Consider the following 18,577-nt stretch of genomic DNA (forward strand, 5'->3'; position numbering starts at 1 on the left):
AAGAAAGAAAAGCATTCCCAGCTTCCTTCTCATCACTGGTTTAGCAGAACTCCCCTCACTGGTTTAGCAGAACTCCCCTCAGTCCCACAGCTGAATTCCAGGCCTGGGAAGAAATGTCTTAAATAGAATGATCCCCAGCTTTGAGCCCATCAAGGTTGCGCCATTTGTTTGCATTAACCGAACAAAAAGCAGGCAGGCTTTCTGCCTTACTCCCCCCTCCCCACATTCTGCTGGGAGAGGCTGGGTAAAGTCTAGACAGTGTCTGCTTGGCTCTGCGCCTTTGCAGCACAATCCGCCCAGTTCTGCTGATCTGGCTCTGCTTGCTTCTTCTCACTCATTTCCCTGGTTTTCTTTGTCAGCCTTAGACTGTCTCTGGGGACCAGCATGAGTAGCACACATAAGAAGCAGGTGAGTAAATTCATGAGACTGTCAGGATTCAGCTGCTTTGATAGGTTCCGAGTTGAGAAAATGGTAGCAGTGCTGGCTGAAGCTGTGGCTAAGTTTACAGAGATCCCTGATGTGAGCTGGCTTCAAACATGCCTGCATTTATTGCGAGAGATGGACTGGAGAGAACAGCCCAGGACAGACGGAGGCATCCCAGACTTCTGCTGGTAGTGTGAATTTGGGCATGTCACTGGACCCCTCATCTGTAAAACATGGTTTAGAGTAGGTGTCCTCTAAAACCCATCTCTGAAATCCTATCCAGATGAAAGGAGGCAGGTATTTTAAGTGAGCTGATCAAAACGTTACGCTTATTGCAGTTAGGATTCTTGATTAGCCCTGTCTTAATGTACAGCCCAGGTTGGAGCTGTTGGAAAGAGACACTGATCCGGGAATGGGAAAAGAGGAATGAATAAAATCAAGAGGTATTTTGTGTCCCTTACTTCTTCCTGCATGCTTTGAGTGCAATATAAACAGTCCAGCATGTGGCTCCCCAGCAACCTTCATGGTGAGGAATCCTGAACACAGTTTACCCTACAAAAAGAAAGGAATCACTTACTCTTCCACTTGAAAAACTAGCTGCACAGCAATCCAGGGCAAGAAGTGGAGGATACTGGGTCCCTTAGGTTTGAGCAAAGAATCTTTTAAAAAGAAAAAAAAAGGAAAAGAAACTAAAATTCTGAAGTATGCCACCTGAGTTTTTATAGAACTTATTTTAAAACAAACAATAGAAACAAAGTTTTCTTCTGACCCTTTGCAAATGTTCAGATTTTCTTTTAAAATATAACAATGCACCTAAAAGGTCATCTGAAAATGTTGCAGGAACCCTAATCAGCTTTCCAGAATTCTTCTGGAGCATCTTACCCTGGTTGTCTGGCCCATGACCGAGATCCCGGGTCTCCTGAAGTAAGTACTGTTGAAGTTCCAACCGTGGTCCCCATGCCCTGCTCTCTGAATCAACTCTAGGCATGTATTACAGTCTTGGGCACAGATCTTCAGCCCTGACCTCAGAGGTTAAATCAAGTGGCTAAGCATGGTGACGTCAGTGATGAGGCAAGGCTACCGCACTGTTTTATCCTGCATAATGTCCGGTCCCTTGGCTGCATTCTGGTTCCATAATCCCCCCGATCATCCCAATGTTGTGTGTGGCTTTCCTCATACTTACACACATCAGAGTTTTGTTAAACTTAACTATGTCGCTGGATAGACTATATATATACATACGTACTACAAACACAAACGTAACATGCACTGACTTCAGTTTTACTACTTGGAGAACATGGCCATCTACCTGTAGCTCAAAAAGTGATATTTCCTTCATGAAAACACATTCCTATGGAAAACAATGAAGAGAAACAGACAAAAAGAAATGTTAATAAATGTTCCTTAATTTGAGCGTTTTATTTTAGTTTAGCTTAGTATTTGATTTCCACTATAATGCCCTGACTTCTTTCTGACCTGCAGCACATGGATGAGTGCTTAATTTTATTGTTGTAAGGTTAGTCTATTAATGAGCATCAGCTTAATAGAAGTATGTTCGTTCATTCCAAAAATAAGAACTATGTCTTTCCTCTGCAATCCCTTGGCCAGCATATCCTATCAGCTTCCCTAAGGATTAGCCTAGCTAAGCATATTTTCAGTTATGATGCAGGACTTAAGCTTGTGGTCTTATATTTTTCATTGCAGAGAAATAAAAGGGACAAGGAACTGAAAAAACAATCCAGGAAATTGCTGTGACTCACACCAAGATCCCTAGCTCATCTCATTGGTGTGAAATTGATACATGTGGAATTTCAATCAGGGCAGCTAAAATGTATTGGAGAAGAGGTACAGATGGCCAGCTGAGCACAGACTCAGACAAGCCACACAGCCCCTTACTGTGAGGATCCCAAAAGGAGGGCCCTGATAGCTTCTGGGTGGTCCAGGCCTACTCACCAGAGCTTCTTTGGGGTGGAGACAGATGTATGCTTGTCAGTCATTCACAGATACTCAGAACACTCAGTTTTACTTCTCCAAGGGTGTCCCCAGCCCTGGGTCCTCACTGGGTGATGATGCTTTAATTCGTGGGGACAGGCTGATACATACATAAGGAGCAGGTAATTAATTCAGCTTCTCCTTAGTGTCCCAGTAATTTTTTAGGTATGTGTCCACTTATACTTTGCTTCTTGCTCCTCTTGTCTTTTATCCTTGCCATTCTCTCTTTCCTTTCTTTCTTATCCTGTGTGGCCTTGGCCTTGCCTTCAGCTACACATGGAGAAGCAGACTTCCTCTGTTATCTGTTTATTTTAAGGGTAAAGACTTTCACTTTGTGCTTTAATTGGTGCCTGTATCGTGTTCAACAGAAGAGTAGTTTTCTGCATGGCACCAAGGGCTGGCTGGCTAATGATCAAAGAAAACCCCAGCACAAGGAACACCCATTTCAGGTGTGAGTTCACTTTGGGTTTCTCTGTTTTCTGTCTTGGGGAATGGGATTAGAATGGAGAATTGGATTGGGAAGTGTTCTGAGCAGAAGCCAGGCATTTAACTCTTTAACAAAAAGTATGTAGAATAAATCCAGCATTCACTGCAGACATGTTTCTTAATAAAATGTCCTAAGCTATTTATGGGCCTTACTGTTTAAAAGTTAACAGCTTTATCTCTCTTGAGAGGTACAGTTTGAAAAGATGCCTTGTGTTTTTTTAATTTTCTACAAAGAACATTTATAATATAGACTACAAAAGTTGGGATGTTTTTGTATTTAAGTTCCTTATATTAGGCACTCTCTTTTTGGGCAAAATAAAGAAAATGTGGTAATATTGTGAAATTCTAGAAAAACAAGCAATGCTTATGTATTAACCCCACTGTGTTAGTCATTTTACAATTTAAGAAATTGCATTATCCCTCAAAATTCCTCTTGCATATTTGATCAGATAGAACTCTCTTCATTTCCTCAATTCAGCCTCGTTGAATTGCTGTGTGCCTTAGTGAGCACGCTGGGTGCCTCCCCAGGGTGTGTATTTCACTTGGTAGACTGGGTTTTTCCTCCAGCTAATGCTGTCGTTTTTTTGCCCAGTGTAAATGGCGTTGTCATTTTGTGACCATTATTAGTCACATTACGGTGACCTAGAATGTAAAAGCATCTTCATTTCCCCACTAATGTGTTGCTTAACTCCATGTAAAAGTTTTCTCTCTGCCTAGGTTGGTGAAGTTGTGTGTGTGTGTGTGTGTGTGTGTGTGTGTGTGTGTGTGTGTGTGTTGGGCTCCTAGATAGCTGAAGGCCATCGTGGGCTCTGGACCCACCAGTCTGTGGGCTCAGATGTGACAACAGTCAGGTTCAGAAAGCCATAATATCCTCTTTTTTTCTTTAGAGATCTCCTTTTTCACTTAATACATTGGCAAAACAAACTTAAATGACTCAGTGTTATCAAAAATGAGGGGAAACAGGTAGTCTTCTGGCATGATAGAGGTATGCATTCTTGTGAATTTTGTGGTGGGCAATTTGACAATGCTGGAATTAAAAACATTCCTTTTGATCTAACAGTCCCACTCATAGCAATGAACTTTTTTTTACATATGTATAAGGATTTTCATTACATTATTTACAATGGCATACAACTTGAAAGCTGCCTAATGTATATCAGTAAAGAACTAGTTAATAAGCGACAATACGTTAATTCGGTGGGATACATATGCAGCCTTTAAAAAGAATGATATAGAGTTGTTGGTGTCAATAGATGATATGGAAAGATCTCCAAGATACACTTTTGAAAAGAAACAAAGCAAAATGACGCACACACCTGAAGGTACAGAACATGTGTTGACAGAACAAAAGAGGAGGATGTATTTATACATTAAAATTTTTTTCTGGAAAAATATGCAAGAAACCGTTAACCTCTGGTTTCTCTGGTGCACTTTTTCAATTTTTTAACCAGGTACAAGCATTTTGCTTTCACTCCTTTTATAATAATCATCATTAAAAAGATTGGGGTACACATAGAGGAGGAGGACCCTGTGAAGAGGGGGAGTGGTGTGGAAATCTAGGGAGAAAAGAACTTTTCAGAACTAGTCAATAATGTAAAATGTTGCATTTTTAATTTTTAATTTAAAAATTTTTAATTTTTAATTTTAATAAGGTAAGAACAGAAAAGAGTTGATTGGTTTTATCTTTTAGAAGGTAATTGATACGATGTCCTTTTTGAAGGAGCAAGAAAAGGTGGGGCTTCTAAGCCCAAGGTAGTTCAAAGCATGTGATGAACTGTCTCCAAATGCTTCTTATACTCAATGGGTGGAGCAAATAGGAAGAAGGAAAATAGTGATGAGGAGGATTGGGAAAGAGGAAGGCAGTGATCGGGTAGGAAACTTTTACTGTGGGTTGTAGGGGGGCAAGCAGATGAAGATGGGGTGATAAAAAGAAGAATTTCTGGTCTTAAACACTTCAAGAGGAAATACTGTGAGCAAATACTGCTGATATAAAGGATCAGAAAACACATATACCATTTTTACTAAGTGAATATATGTTCCTTAATGGCAAGAGAGGATGTAGAAGCTATTTTAAAAAAAAAGGCATCTGTTTATAATGGATACCAAGAGAGATAGTGTATCTGAAGTACCTTATACAAGGCAGGTGCTCAATAAACAGTAATCGCTGTCCGCTGACTAGTAGGGAGGGACACTTAGAGCCTAGGCCTGTGTTCCTCAAACTGAATTGAGCAGTGTTAATGTATATGTTAGGTTAAATGTTTTTTTTAATTGCAGGACTTTTCAGAGCCTTACTCTGTCCATGTACATTATTTATGACTCCCAGAGGAAAATATATCGAGCAGTGTTTCCAAAAAATCTCACCACATTTTAAAGGCTAGTGTTTTGTGGAACGGTTCAAAAACATGAGTCAATTCTGGACAGAGTTCCACGAGCAGAGTATTTACATCTGGCTCCAGTGCTTTGTAGGCTTCCTGAACTCCCTTCCTAAACTCAGTTTCATCAGAAGTCATCAACTCCTCGAGACTCGAGGGCAGGTCACGGGGAAGGGTCTCCTTCTGAAAGTAAATCCAGATTGGACCATTGGCATAACTATGTCCATACTTCCATGAAACTGGCTAGAGTTTTTGGGTACCCACCTGAAGTGCCTGGGAATCTTCTCTTTGATTCTTCACTTCCCCTCATCCCCATATCAGCAAGTCCTCTTGGCTCAGTTATCAAAATACATCACCTCTCCCTTTGCTACTCGGCTCCATGGCCACCACCCTAGTCTAGGCTGTCATTATTTTGTGCAGTAGCATCCTCAAAGGTTCTCCCCCCTTTCCTCCTTGCCTCTCTGCTCTCTAGGTCTCTGCACAGCAGCCTGAGTAATCTTTGCAAAACATGAAACATCATGTCACTTGCCTGTGTAAAGCCCTCCAGTAACCTGACCCCCACTGTGTTAAGAATAAAATATAAACTTCTCATCAGCACCTACAAAGGTCCTCCATGGTCTAGCCCTTGCCTGCTTTTTCCAGTTTACCTCCCACCACAATCCCTATTGAATCTTGTGTGGGCAGCCACACTGGCCTCCTTTCTTTGCAGGGAACTTAACACATTCCATTCTGCTTCACACTTTTTTGCACTTATCTTCTCTCTGTCTGGACTGTTGCTCTCATGCTTCAAGAGAGCATTCTCTAATCACTCTATCTAAGGGCTCCCTCTAAATTTCTATGCCATAAATATTCTTATTTTCTTCCAAATACTCATCACAATTTGAAATGATCTTGCTACTTTTGTTTGTTTGTTGACTGTCCACCCTATAGTATGTGTACTCCTTTAGGGCAGGGCCTTTGGCCCTCTGGTTCACCAATGAATCCCCAGCATCTGGAATTATGCTTAGCATATAGTAAGTGCTCAATAAATAGTTGTTGGATTAATCCAGTGGCCAAATGGTTACCTCTGAGGAGGCCCATAGTTTTCTGCCTATAATCCTGTTCATCTCTGTGCCAGACTGTGCAATTATCTTGTGCACCTAGGAGGATGGTTGACAGCACTTGCCTGTCAACGCTTGCTTAACCTTGGACATGGTGCTGACTCTGGGCTTGCAAAGTCAGGCACCTGGACTCTGAGTCTCTCAGTTCCAAGTTAGGTTGGAATTTTAATTTTGATATAACTGGGCACCATTCCCAGAGGAAACTAATGTCCCAAATAATATTAAATAAAGCATTAAATTATTTTGTTGGTGATTCTGTGCCTCAAAGCCACTGGTCACTTTGTCTTCTGACTTCACCTTTTGCTGAGACCTTTGCTTTTTTTTGCACTCTTTCTGCTCCCTCTCTCTGTCTCCTGTTTCATTTGAGTGGCAATCATGATGGCTTCGGCGTAAGTGAAGCAAATGAAAAGAAAAGGTGTTCCATGTTGGGTTTACATATTAAAGTCTCTGAGGAGAAGTCTGTTATCTGGGGAAAGTTCCGCCAGTGGCACGGGGATCAGCACTGGCGGATCCCAAAGAGCAGTCGTCTGTACTTACTCTTTCCTCTCTAAACGCTGGCTCTTACACCTGACCCATAGACCAGTTTGCCTGACTTACCATAGCAAATCACTCCACTTTTCAGTGGTGTCTGGAGGGTGTGTGTGTGTGTGGTTTGGCTTGGCATAACCCAAGTTACGGCACATAACTTAACCCAGTTAGCTATGTGCCATTTCTCCTGTGTTATTTCTGTTAAAAATGAAAGATAAAAGAGCTCTGAGAATTATGCCACTACATAATTCTTGGGAATGCTTTCACTGTAAATGATCATCTACCCTTAGCAACTAAGCTAGTAGGTTTTTGTGTGTAGTTTCTAATGCAGTCCTTGGGGAGAAACAAAGAGAAAAGGAAGTCTCTGTGCATTGTTGGACTGCTTGAGGGTCTCGTGGGATTTTTATCTCTGTGCAAATAGGGGATTTTGCTACAATGGAGCAGAACACCTGGCAGCCTCCCATTGGTGGGCCTCCTGTCAGCTAAGGCCCTATTGGCCAGCACAGGCAAGTTTTATAGTTCCTTCCCCCCAGCTGTGACTTTCCAACTGCTCCCAGGAAAGAATGCAAGGCAGGAATGTCTGAAAAACAATAGAATGTGCGTGTTTTCATTGACTTTAATCTCAAGGCACTAAAATTGCGTGTGTGTGTGTGTGTGTGTGTGTGTGTGTGTAATATTAAAAGCTGGAGGCAAGACAGTGTAACAGTTGAGTAAAGAAAATTTCTAAAAGTGTTCTGAAAAAGACATATCCTGCCAAATTCATTCGTGGATTTTTATGGAAAAAAATTTTTTAAGTAGTTAGGAGAAGACTCAAAATGTATACAATTTAATCAGCCCTTTATCATTGTTTTAAGAGCTAAGATACAAAGTCCTAAAGACAGAAGATGGCAAACTTTTATTTTTCTTGTAGGGGAGACCAGATGGTGTAGTGTCCGCGGGCATTGAAAGCAGAGCCAGGATTAAGTTTAAGTGTATCTGTGCCGTACCTTTGACACCTGCCGATTTTCAAAGGACTTTGGTTGTTAAAGTATCAAGGTCCCAGATTCAGCCTGGCAAGCTCCCTTGCCCTGTGCTGAGATAATGTTTATTTAACTGAATTATATATACCACTCCTAAAAAGTACTCAAGTCACCCCTCAGTACTATGTCTAAACTCAGAATGCCTTGTTTAGAGCTGCATTATCTGATATGGTTACCCACTAGCCACAAGTGCTGTTGAGCATTTGAAATATGCCTAGTCCAATTAAGATATGCTATAAAGTGTAGAATACACGCTGGATTTCAAAGACTCAAAGCAAAAAGAGGAATGTAAAATATTTCAATAATATTGATCACATGCTGTAATAATAATATTTTGGATATATTGGCAGAAAGAATAGATTATTAAAATTAATTTTGTCTGTTTCTTTTGAGTTTTAAAATGTGGCTACTAGAAAACTTTTAATTGCATATGAGTCTTGCATCATATTTCTACTGGACAGTGCTGCTCTAGACGCTTGTCATTAACCACATATTGCATTTAATGCAAATACATTGCCTTGAGTTATTGCTTATTAGGTTGTGCTATTTTTTATTTAAAATTCCTTGTATTTATGCCCTGTCTCCTCATCTAAACTGTAAGCTTCTTAGGAACATGGACAGTATTTTATTCTTCCTAGAGCCCCCAGCATCCAGCATGATGTTTGGTGTTTTGTTGCTTGCTTGTCCCATATGTTGCTTACTTGCTTGGAAATGGTTTCTGTCTGATTCCACTTTGGAGAATGACAAGGAAATGCAGATTAGTTTGTGTTTGGAGCATTGCTTTTTTAGAGGGACTGGTTTTATGTAGCTCTTAATTTGTTTCAGAAAGATTAATATTCCTCTGAACCGAACTATTAAAAAATCCAGAGGACCTGTTGTGTGTGTGGTGGGTGGGGGGCAAAACTTCCTGATACACATGCCCACCAGAGACCAGTGGGGATATTTAATACAAAGGAGCCCCTAGTTACCGCTCCAGAACTCTTGGAAAAGTTCCGCATTCAACTCCTTGATTTGTTCCCACTTTTCATGACCTGTCTGTGTGTAGATGCAGGCTAATAAGGCACTTTGGTCCCAGTGTCTCCCAGCCTAGAGCCAAGATTAAGAGAGGAGGGTCACTACCAGCCATGGTTGCCAAGTAACTGCCAGGAACTCCTACCAGAAGGCTGTGATTCACAGTCTCTGAAAAAAATTCCTAGGGATGCACCCTGGGTGGGCCTTTCCCATTAAGCATCCTACAATTTTGTAACTGAACTTGTGGCTGAACCACATGCTCATAATTTCTTTGCTGGACATGTTATGCCTAAAATACAGTCATTTCTGCTCATTCCCAAGGAGGGTCTGACCTTAAAGCTGACTTTCCGTGGGTTTCATGACCACAGGATTACTGAACCATTTTTAGTCCAGTTGTTAAAGAATGTGTAAGAATGCACCCCTGGAAACCCCCCGTTTGGAGGGAGATTTATTAGGCCTCACTGCTGTGGAATGATCCCACTCTACTGACCACATTTTTGCCATAAACAATTCATAGAAAACCATCTCCCTTGGGCGACAGCACATGAAATGAATGGTTGGTGGTCTCTTTAGAGAAGTAGTTGGAAGGATTTGTAATGACCAAATTTAGAAGCAAAGATGGACCTATCTGCATACATTCCCCAACTTCCCAGCAGCAGAACACCATGGAAATTCTTTATGTGACTTTTAAATTAAAGGAGAGAAAGGCTACAAGAGGCAGTCCCTGTCCAGAGTAATAATTTCTTTCGGTCTCTAATCATTCCTAGATTGCTGAGTTTGGGTTTGTGCATATCTAAACATATATGCCCCCCTTGAAGGCCCAGTCCCTTGAAAATCTATAGCTGAGTTTCTGGGGTCCTTGGATACCAGGTTAGAATTCCCAGTATGAAATAAAAATAATCGTTAGATATAACTTATGTGGACAGCTTAATTGAACACCATAAGTACATGGAACCTTGAGTAGGGCATGAGATTTTGTAGGTTTGTCCAGATTAATGCCCTGATAAATCCCAGAGTGATTTGAACAGTGAATTAAAAAGTATTTGCAAAGTCCCCTTGGGGGAATGGCAAGAAAGGGGAGAAATTCAGCTTCCCCGTGTGGAGAATTCCTGATATTCTCACAAGCAGTGGGGACAACCAAAGAGCCCTCAGTCTTGGGGTTTGTTCATAAGAAACTTAACCCCACAAAGGATAGGCTAAGCCTACTTAAAATTAGGCATAGGAGTCACCTCCAGAGAACCTCTTTTGTTGCTCAGACGTGGCCTCTCTCTCTCAGCCAACATGACAAGCAAACTCACTGCCCTCCCCCTCTCTATGTGGGACATGACTCCCAGGGGTGTGGACCTTCCAGGCAACGTGAGACTGAAGTCCTAGAATGAGCTGGGACTCAAAACATCAAAGGACTGAGAAAACTTTCTTGACCAAAAGGGGGAAGAGTGAAATGAGACAAAACAAAGTGTCAGTGGCTAAGAGATTTAGCCATTTAGCCAATGGCTAAGAGGTGTCATGGAGAGGCTGGAGGAAACTGCCTGAAAATGTAGAGCTGTGTTCCAGTAGCCATGTTTCTTGAAGATGATTATATAATGATATAGCTTTCCCAGTGTGACTGTGTGATTGTGAAATCCTTGTCTCCGATGCTCCTTTTATCTACCTTATTGACAGATGAGTAAAACATATGGATTAAAAATAAATAAATAATAGGGAGAACAAATGTTAAAATAAATTTAGTAGATTGAAATGCTGGTGATCAGGGAGGGGGAGGAGATACATGGTATGTATAAATTTTTTTCTTTTTATTTCTTTTTCTGGATTGATGCAAATGTTCTCAGAGGTGATTATGGTGATGAATATACAGCTATGTGATGATATTGTGAGTTAGTGATTATCAAGAATGAAATGATCATATGGTAAGAATATTCGTGTTTGTATGTTGTTATGTTTAAAAAAAGTTTTAATTAATTAAAAAAAAAGAAAAGAAGAATCATTAGAGTGACTATGTGGCCTAGCTTATACCTGTTATCTAAGTGTATCTAGTAAAAAGTTCCCCTTTTACTCTCAAAAATGGCCCAGTTTAGATGATGAAGTATATATGGCTGTCCTACTAAGAGCAGATATCCCTCTGTTCAAGATCACAAACCCTGCTTATCCTGTGGCATCCATCCAGTGCCTCCCCCCTCCTCCTAAAGGAGCTGGCTCTATAGCCATGACAAATGAAGCTTCTAGACTCCCTCAGTGTTCCTCAGACTCAGTTCCCAGAAGTCCCTGGGACCAGAGACTGCCCAGAGAACTGTATCACCTGTACAGCCCTCCTCCAAGAATCTCCCCCCAATATTTCTTCCTTTGGATGCTGTCCTGAAGGAAGCCCGACACTTGCAGTTGGAAATGCTCCGGATGCATATTTGCAGTGTGGTCGGGTTGGGGAGTAGTGAGGAGTGGGAATCGGACACAGAGGGTCCTCAAGACTCAGGGAGTGGGAAAGCAAGAGGAACAAGTCCTGCCCGAGAAGCCTGAGGGTGATGTACACCACCTGCTCCTGGCATTTCCTTGGAATACTATATTCCTGGGACTCCAGCCACCCCCCATCCCCACCCCGAGCAGTTGCCGTGGCAACCAGTGTCTGGGAACTTCTAATTACATCTGTCTGCTTCTCCTAGAACCCTACAGAGCCACACATATGGAAACTTCATTTAGCCCAGAGTTTCTTGCTGGGTTTTAACCCCTTCTGCATTCTTTGAGCTGGATAGTAATCACCAGGGATGCTGGAAACTTGAGAACTGCTTTGCAGCCACACTGCCCCCAAAGGATTCCCAGGGCCTTGCCCCTGTTTTTATAGTGGAGACACATGCTAATCTGCTATGTGGGGTCTCCTGAGCCCATTTTGTTCCAGTCAACCCTGATCTCCCTGCTGTACTCATCCTGCCTCAACCATTCTGTCAGATGGTCCCTACTCTTGGTTGACATCACAATTCCTTTTAAGACACCTAGCCTCAGGCGGAATAAGTCACCTGGGCACATCTAAGGCCTTGCCCTTTCCTGGCAACCCAGGTTTCAGTGCATCCCAGGCAACTGCAAGGTCAGCCTAGTGGGGAGTGCATGGAAACCCAGAATATTTGGGGAGTGGGGGAGGTAAAGTTGAAGCAAGAAGCTTCTTTTTCTGGCATAGGGAAACTGTCCAACCTGCTTCTCTTCTACCTCATAGGACACTGTAGGTAGGGGTAGGGGTTCCTGAAAAGAGTTAACAGAAAACAGCTGCCTTGGATAACTAGCCCATTTTCACAATTTTTCTTGGACTCACCTCTTTGCACTTCTGCTTCTCCCTAATGTCGGCGCCCGAGGTGTCAGGCTGTTCTTTGGCTGCCCCATGCAGCCCTCTGAAGTCCCACCCAATGCTGTCTTCCTTTGAGGTCCCTCGTATTTCCACACCTCATCTTCTACCCTTTTCTCCCCTCCACCCAATTCTCATTTTCTCAGCGTGTCTCAGCTAGGTTATACATTAATTCTGGACAAAGGAAATGACTGATAGCTACCCAGCTCCCCTATTACTCTCCTAACCACCTCACCAACACACACACACACACACACACCTTTCTTTGGGTTTAAGACAATTTCTAATTAGTGAAATTCCAGGCTGGGGTGCACAGGTGGTTCGGTGGTGAAAACTCCCTTCTATACTAGAGATCTGGGTTTGATTCCTGGACCATGCACCTAAAAAAAAAAAAAAAAAAATTCCAGGCTCAATATTTATAGTCTGGAGGAGGAGGGTGGGGTCTTTAGCCTATTTCCCCAGAATTTCCAGTTCTGGGAGGAAGTAGCCCCAGGAAAGGGGTTGGCACTGCCTTTACCTTACCTCCCCAGGCCAGTAGGGATCAGTCTATTCCTTCATACTTTTAATAAAGGTTGATTGAGTGGCTGGCACAGGATACTGTAGTATCCTATGTCTATGGTACAATCTACAAAGGAACTCTAAAGCATAATCTTTGTCCTCTAGGAGCTTATAAGTTCAGCTGGGAAGATAAAATCCACACAAACCAATTTAAAGAAAAAAAGGTGATCAAAATGAGTTTCCACAAAGAAGAATCAAAGTTTAGAGAAGAAAGGAGTTGATACAAACCAAAAGGAAAAGGTATCCAAAGATGGAGTGGTATAACAAGCTAAGCCTTGAAGAAAGTGATGAATTTGAATCGGCCCAACAGTAAATTAGACTTCCCAGATGGTGACATCATTTTTTCAGCTGGTCTTGTGGGGCATTCTCTACCCGTCTGAAGGTTAGAGGCACATCTAACAATTCCTCATGGTGCTGACGTTTTCAAAGGGTAATCATGTTTCATTTCAAAGTGGAGAATCCCAAGAGCCCTGTACATTTTATTTTAGTCAGCTTGTGGTTTCAATGCACTGTGGCTACCTCCTACTCATAGACACTTCCCAAGGCTCCCTACAGCCAGAGAACCTGAGAAATGGAGGGAATCAGAGGTTACTTGAGATGAGGAGGCCAAGGATCTTTAGGCCAAGTTACCTAGGAAAGAGGAGGAAGACTGAGACCCATGCCAAAGACCTTGTTAAGTGTGGCCGAGTAGATGTCAGGAGATGACCGTGTTGGGTATAGATGTCAGGAGATGATAGTGTTGGGCGTAGACATCAGGAGATGACAGTGTTGGGCGTAGATGTCAGGAGATGACAGTGTTGGGCGTAGATGTCAGGAGATGATAGTGTTGGGCGTGGACATCAGGAGATGACAGTGTTGGGCGTAGATGTCAGGAGATGATAGTGTTGGGCATAGATGTCAGGAAATAACAGTGTTGGGCATCCAACTCAGTGCCAGGTCATGTGACCCCCTTGGAGAATGGTAGTTCAGCTTTTAGTTTTGAGGGGAGCTGTGTACAGATAGGGGTAATGTAATTGCAGGTAGAGGGGCTGTTTTCCAGCCCAAGAAAACTACCCAAGTTCTCTGCCACAGTGTCTTCCTTCCCTAGTAGATAACCTGGTATCAGGAACTACTCAGGGGCTGTCTGTATTCAGTGCAGCCCAGAGCAAGAGAACCTGGTAACTCTCAGGCTATAACCGTAGCTCATCTGCCCTCCACAGATCAGGAGAATAAATCCTACATTCCATTTACAATTCCAAAGATTGTGAATCCCCATTGGTTTGGAGCTTGAGGAGCTGGGGAGGTGGAAGGTTGGCTTGTTCGGGATGAATTGACAGGAATGTGCAGGGACATGGGTTCCAATGTGACAGACACTGCAAAGGATACCTCTAAAGCTGGCTTTCTTGGAACTCTCCCACAGCTGCCCTAGGGTTTTCCCATCTTTGAGATGAGGGCATTGGGATTTAAGTGTGTGTTTTGTTTTTGTTTTTGTTTTTTAACTTTTAATCAACTATTTTCCTTGAACTACATGTGAAAATAATTAGAGCATGAATGCTGAGTAAATGTGAACCCTGGCAGTTCAGACATACTTCAGTGACAGGTTCTTGGCAAGAGTGAAGAATTGTGAATCTCGTGTGAATTTCCTTTAGCCTTTCTCTCCCTTCTTTTCATCCCTTTTTTTTTTCTTGCAGGACAAACACAAGTAGATGTAAAACTTTATTAATAGCATTTAAGGATAATAAAGGGTTCCAACCAGTTAACTAAGAGTGACATCAAGCTACAAAATTGGGGTTCCATTGCTACTTTCATGATTTCCCCTGCCATGATCCAGGAAAGAGTGAAAAGGATTACTTACAAAAATCTTTTGACTACAAGAGCTAACTTTAATTTTCCACACCAAAACCCAGCAAAAACTCTTAACCCCTGAGGCTGTTTGCAACCTAATCTTTTTAGTTTGGGCATTTAAGCTAGTTTCATTGGGAGGTTAAAATTTGATATTCAGAAACATCTGAAATGAGGAATTCCAGAACTTTCTAGTTAATAGAATTCTGACAATTTAAGAGATAGGCATCATCTACAACCCCTTCATTTTATAGATGGGGAAACCGAGGCCCAGAAGGTCAGCATCTTGCCCTATATCACTCAGCATTTTAGAGGTAGAGACGTATCCAGGACCCAATCTCCAGGCTCCTGCATCTGTTCTCTTTATACAGGACCCCACTGCCTCTTCCTGGTCTGCCCTCTGGATTACTGGTTAATGTTTCAGCAGAGTTTTAAAGCTTTGTGTATGCGTGTGTGTGTGGCGGTTTCATTCCAATGTTTGCCAAGTCATTTCTCATATAACTGCATTCATCATCCATTCCTTGGAACTCTCTACACTTCCTGATTTTCCTCCCAGTTTTTTGAACGCTCCTGCTCTGCTTTCTTGGCTTCTTTGCTTTCAGAGCCTTCATGCAGTTATGCAGGCTGTTCACTGCCTGAGGCGGTGAGGGGAACTGAAATCCAGTCTGCACCCTGCTTGTCAAGCCCCATACCCTGGCCCAGGACTGCATCCACAGGGAGGCGTGGGAGAGAAGTGTCTTTTCTGATTTGCAGAGACTCCCATGTGGGTTGGGAGCAGCCCATTCCCTTTCCTGCTCCTCCCTCGGCTCAACCCCTCCCTTCCTCTCCTCATCCGCTCTAAGCCCTCCACTCCTACATTTTCCTCCGAAGCTCATTTGTTCCCTGAGCCCCACTTCTCACCCCTACGTGGATGATGTCCAGATGTGCATTTCTAAGTCCTTTATTTTCAAGTGTCAGTGGGATGTTTTGCTGTCCCGTTAGGCTCATGTCCATAACTGACTCATCATCGTCTGCCCACCCCCACTCAGCTCCTTCCCAGGGCTCCACCTCCTGCAGAGACACTGACCTTCCAGTTTCTCTTTGCAGCTCTCTGGGTCCTCTCCTTGCTCTCCTCCACCCAGCACGTGGCCACATCTCTTTCTTCAGAATTGCTCTTGGCTTCCTTCCTTTCTCTGTTACCACCACCACTTTACACGAGACTCTAGCCATCCCTAGACCCTTTCTAGCTGGTTTCCTTGTGCCCCCAATTCCTTCTCAACCATTTCTACTCATGTGTCACTGTCAAGATTATTGCTCTTAAAACCCTCCTGCTCAAAGACCTTCAGATTTTCCATCCAGATCTTAAATTTCCAGTCTTCAAGTTTTTCGCAAGGCCCATCCATCTCTTCCATGAAGCACCATCTCGGGGTCAGCCTCATTAGCTTCAGGACTGCTTTGATCTGTGCAGATTAGTTTCACCACCCCAACTAAGTGAGAAACTCCAGTGAAGGGAGAGGCCACATCCTAGCTATAGTCCTTTTGGACTTATGCCTCAGAGCTGGCACCATACTGATCACATAAACATTGTTGTTTTATTGTTATAAGCATCATTCAGATTTGCTTTTCGATGAGTTTAACTTTATTTGCCTTGGCCCTTACTGAAGGAAGACTAGAGGAATAGCATATTCCCCACTCTGCCCTTTAAAGTAAGTCTTAGGCAGACAGCTGGAGAGTAGGAAATGAATACTATGCTCCAACCTAACAGACTGTAATGCAGGGTAGGTAAGTGGTCCGGATTAGAAGATTTCCAACCAGATTCTTTGGGTAAAGCTGACGGGAAACCTTGGAATCTCCCAGGGATCCCACTGAGGGCCACAGGTAAGCTTCACCTCCCTATTGGGCAGCTTCTTTTGGACTCTGTTAGTAAGAGTGGAGTCGTGGGAGCCTCCTGTGCTGGGGAGGCAGTGTGGGACTCCCCAGGGAGACACCCCACCTCGTCACTGTGGAATGGGTCCTGCTCAGGTTCTGGAGAAGGATTCATTTAGGTTTGAATCATCCCTCAGTGACACCCTAACTCTCACTGTGCACAAGGAAGATACCTCTGACCTCACAGACCCCTGTGAGATTATTTTTTATTCTGCCAAAGGGCCCAGCATGTTTCTAACTCTGTAAGTGCTTGATAAATGCCAGCTATACTTCTGTCCTGACTAGAAGAGACTGAGCATCTGGTTTGCTGTACTGAGTCTGGGCCACGACTAGGAAGTCCTAAGGATATGGAATAGGAGGCATCCCAGAAATGACAGGTAAGCAGCAGGGAAGGTGAAAGAAGATGTCCAGTATAAAAAGGCAAGCAGAGAATGGAATAGACTCTGTAAAATAATAATATGACTGTAATAAAAAAAAACATTCTCCCCATTGAAATATGAAAGTAATCATTTCTGGGCACACACATACGTCATCAAATTATGAGCAGAAAAATAACAGGGACTTGTTATGCCATAAACCGTGATGTAGACCGAACACAGAAATTAATTCAAGGGAAGATTAAATAGTTCTTGAATGACAATTTCATACAGATATTTTTTATCTTAAAATTAATCCTCTTAGGGTGGTGTATCCCTTATTTTGATGTCATGGAACCCAGCCATCCTTTCCCCAAAACATCCTGGGTCCCACTGTCCCTGCACACTGACTTGAATGGACCCCATGTGACATTTAATGAAAAAATAGAAGCGTTTAGTGAGCATTTTCTCAGGTAGGGCTCTTCAGTGGGTCTGAGGAAAGCCAAAATGTGCAAGATGCTTACCATCTCCCTGAGATGAGCCATATGCATATAAAATATTAAATAGGGATCTGACTAATAGCCCAAAGGCCCAAAAGCCATTATTGAAAAGATCTTGTTTATGAAAAAAAAAATGATAGGGTATATGGAGAGTCAGATTTGTGGCAAGGTTGTTTAAGCTGAGTAAGTTTCAGAGCCTTCGTTGTAAAGCCCCTTCCAAGGCCCTATGCCCAATTTTGCATTCATAATTGCGTATTCTGTTTTCTTAAGGAGGACCCCACATTGTTTAAGCCTCAGGCCCCACAAAACCTGGATCTGGCCCTGCCGCCTTAACCTTGAAATGAGGTTAGCTGTGTGCACAGAAAGGAAGGGGCTCATACCTGCAAAAACAGTGCCTACTGCAGAGCACAGGAGAGCAACTGCTAGAAACCACCCCTCCTTCGCTTTTGCTAGAACACGGAGGACTCACCAACACTTTCCTTTCTAGAGAAAAAGAATCAGCAAGACTTGATAAAAGTCAAATGAGTGCTCCAGGTAGATTCTTTCAAGATCCTCAAGAAGCTTTGCTCTTTTTCCTGGGCTTTCCCAGGCCAGTGCTCCTGGTTTCCATTCCAGATCGGCTACCTGGGAGCAGCCAGCATCCCACCCTATACACCCCAACCCAGCACTCCCCCTGCTCTCCCCAGATCTGTGAATTCCTTTGTCCTAAGCGCTTGGTGTTCCTGTGAAGTTTCCATGACTAATTCTGGCAGAGCAAGGAGAGCTGTTCTCACAGCAACAAAGCAGCTCTGTCACAGAATAGTGGCAAGTAGAGCCAAATTCCACCTTGGCATAAGTAGGACTGTTTTTTTACAAAGAAATTTGGGAAGGAGGAAAAGGATGGAGGGGACAGAACTGAGCCAGTTCGCTTCAGTGAAATGATGGTATATTAAGCTGACAGTTTTATGGCTTGGCTTATAGGCTCCCTCTCCTGCCAAAGCACACTGTTCTTCCAGAAATTGTTTTACATCAGAGGATTTTTTTTTTAAAACAGTCTAAGAGTATTTTATGTTCGGACTTAACCTAAAGATGCAGGCACACTGTCACCTCTGTGGAGGTCTTGCCTTTAGTCTGTTAGTCGCTTACAAAGAATCTTTTTCGATTGCAAAAATAATTCCTGTTTTCTCAGCACCTTGGATCTA

The 18,577-nt window shown here is 42.8% G+C and overlaps 1 protein-coding gene across 1 annotated transcript in view; it reads left to right on the forward strand.

Moving 5' to 3' along the window:
- The window catches only part of FSTL1 (follistatin like 1), a 65,738-nt gene that overhangs the window by 21,556 nt on the left and 25,605 nt on the right, over positions 1–18,577 (forward strand). The gene's annotated exons all lie outside the window — the stretch shown is intronic.

This window comes from Tamandua tetradactyla, chromosome 10, assembly GCF_023851605.1.
Source record: "Tamandua tetradactyla isolate mTamTet1 chromosome 10, mTamTet1.pri, whole genome shotgun sequence".
NCBI lineage: Eukaryota > Metazoa > Chordata > Mammalia > Pilosa > Myrmecophagidae > Tamandua > Tamandua tetradactyla.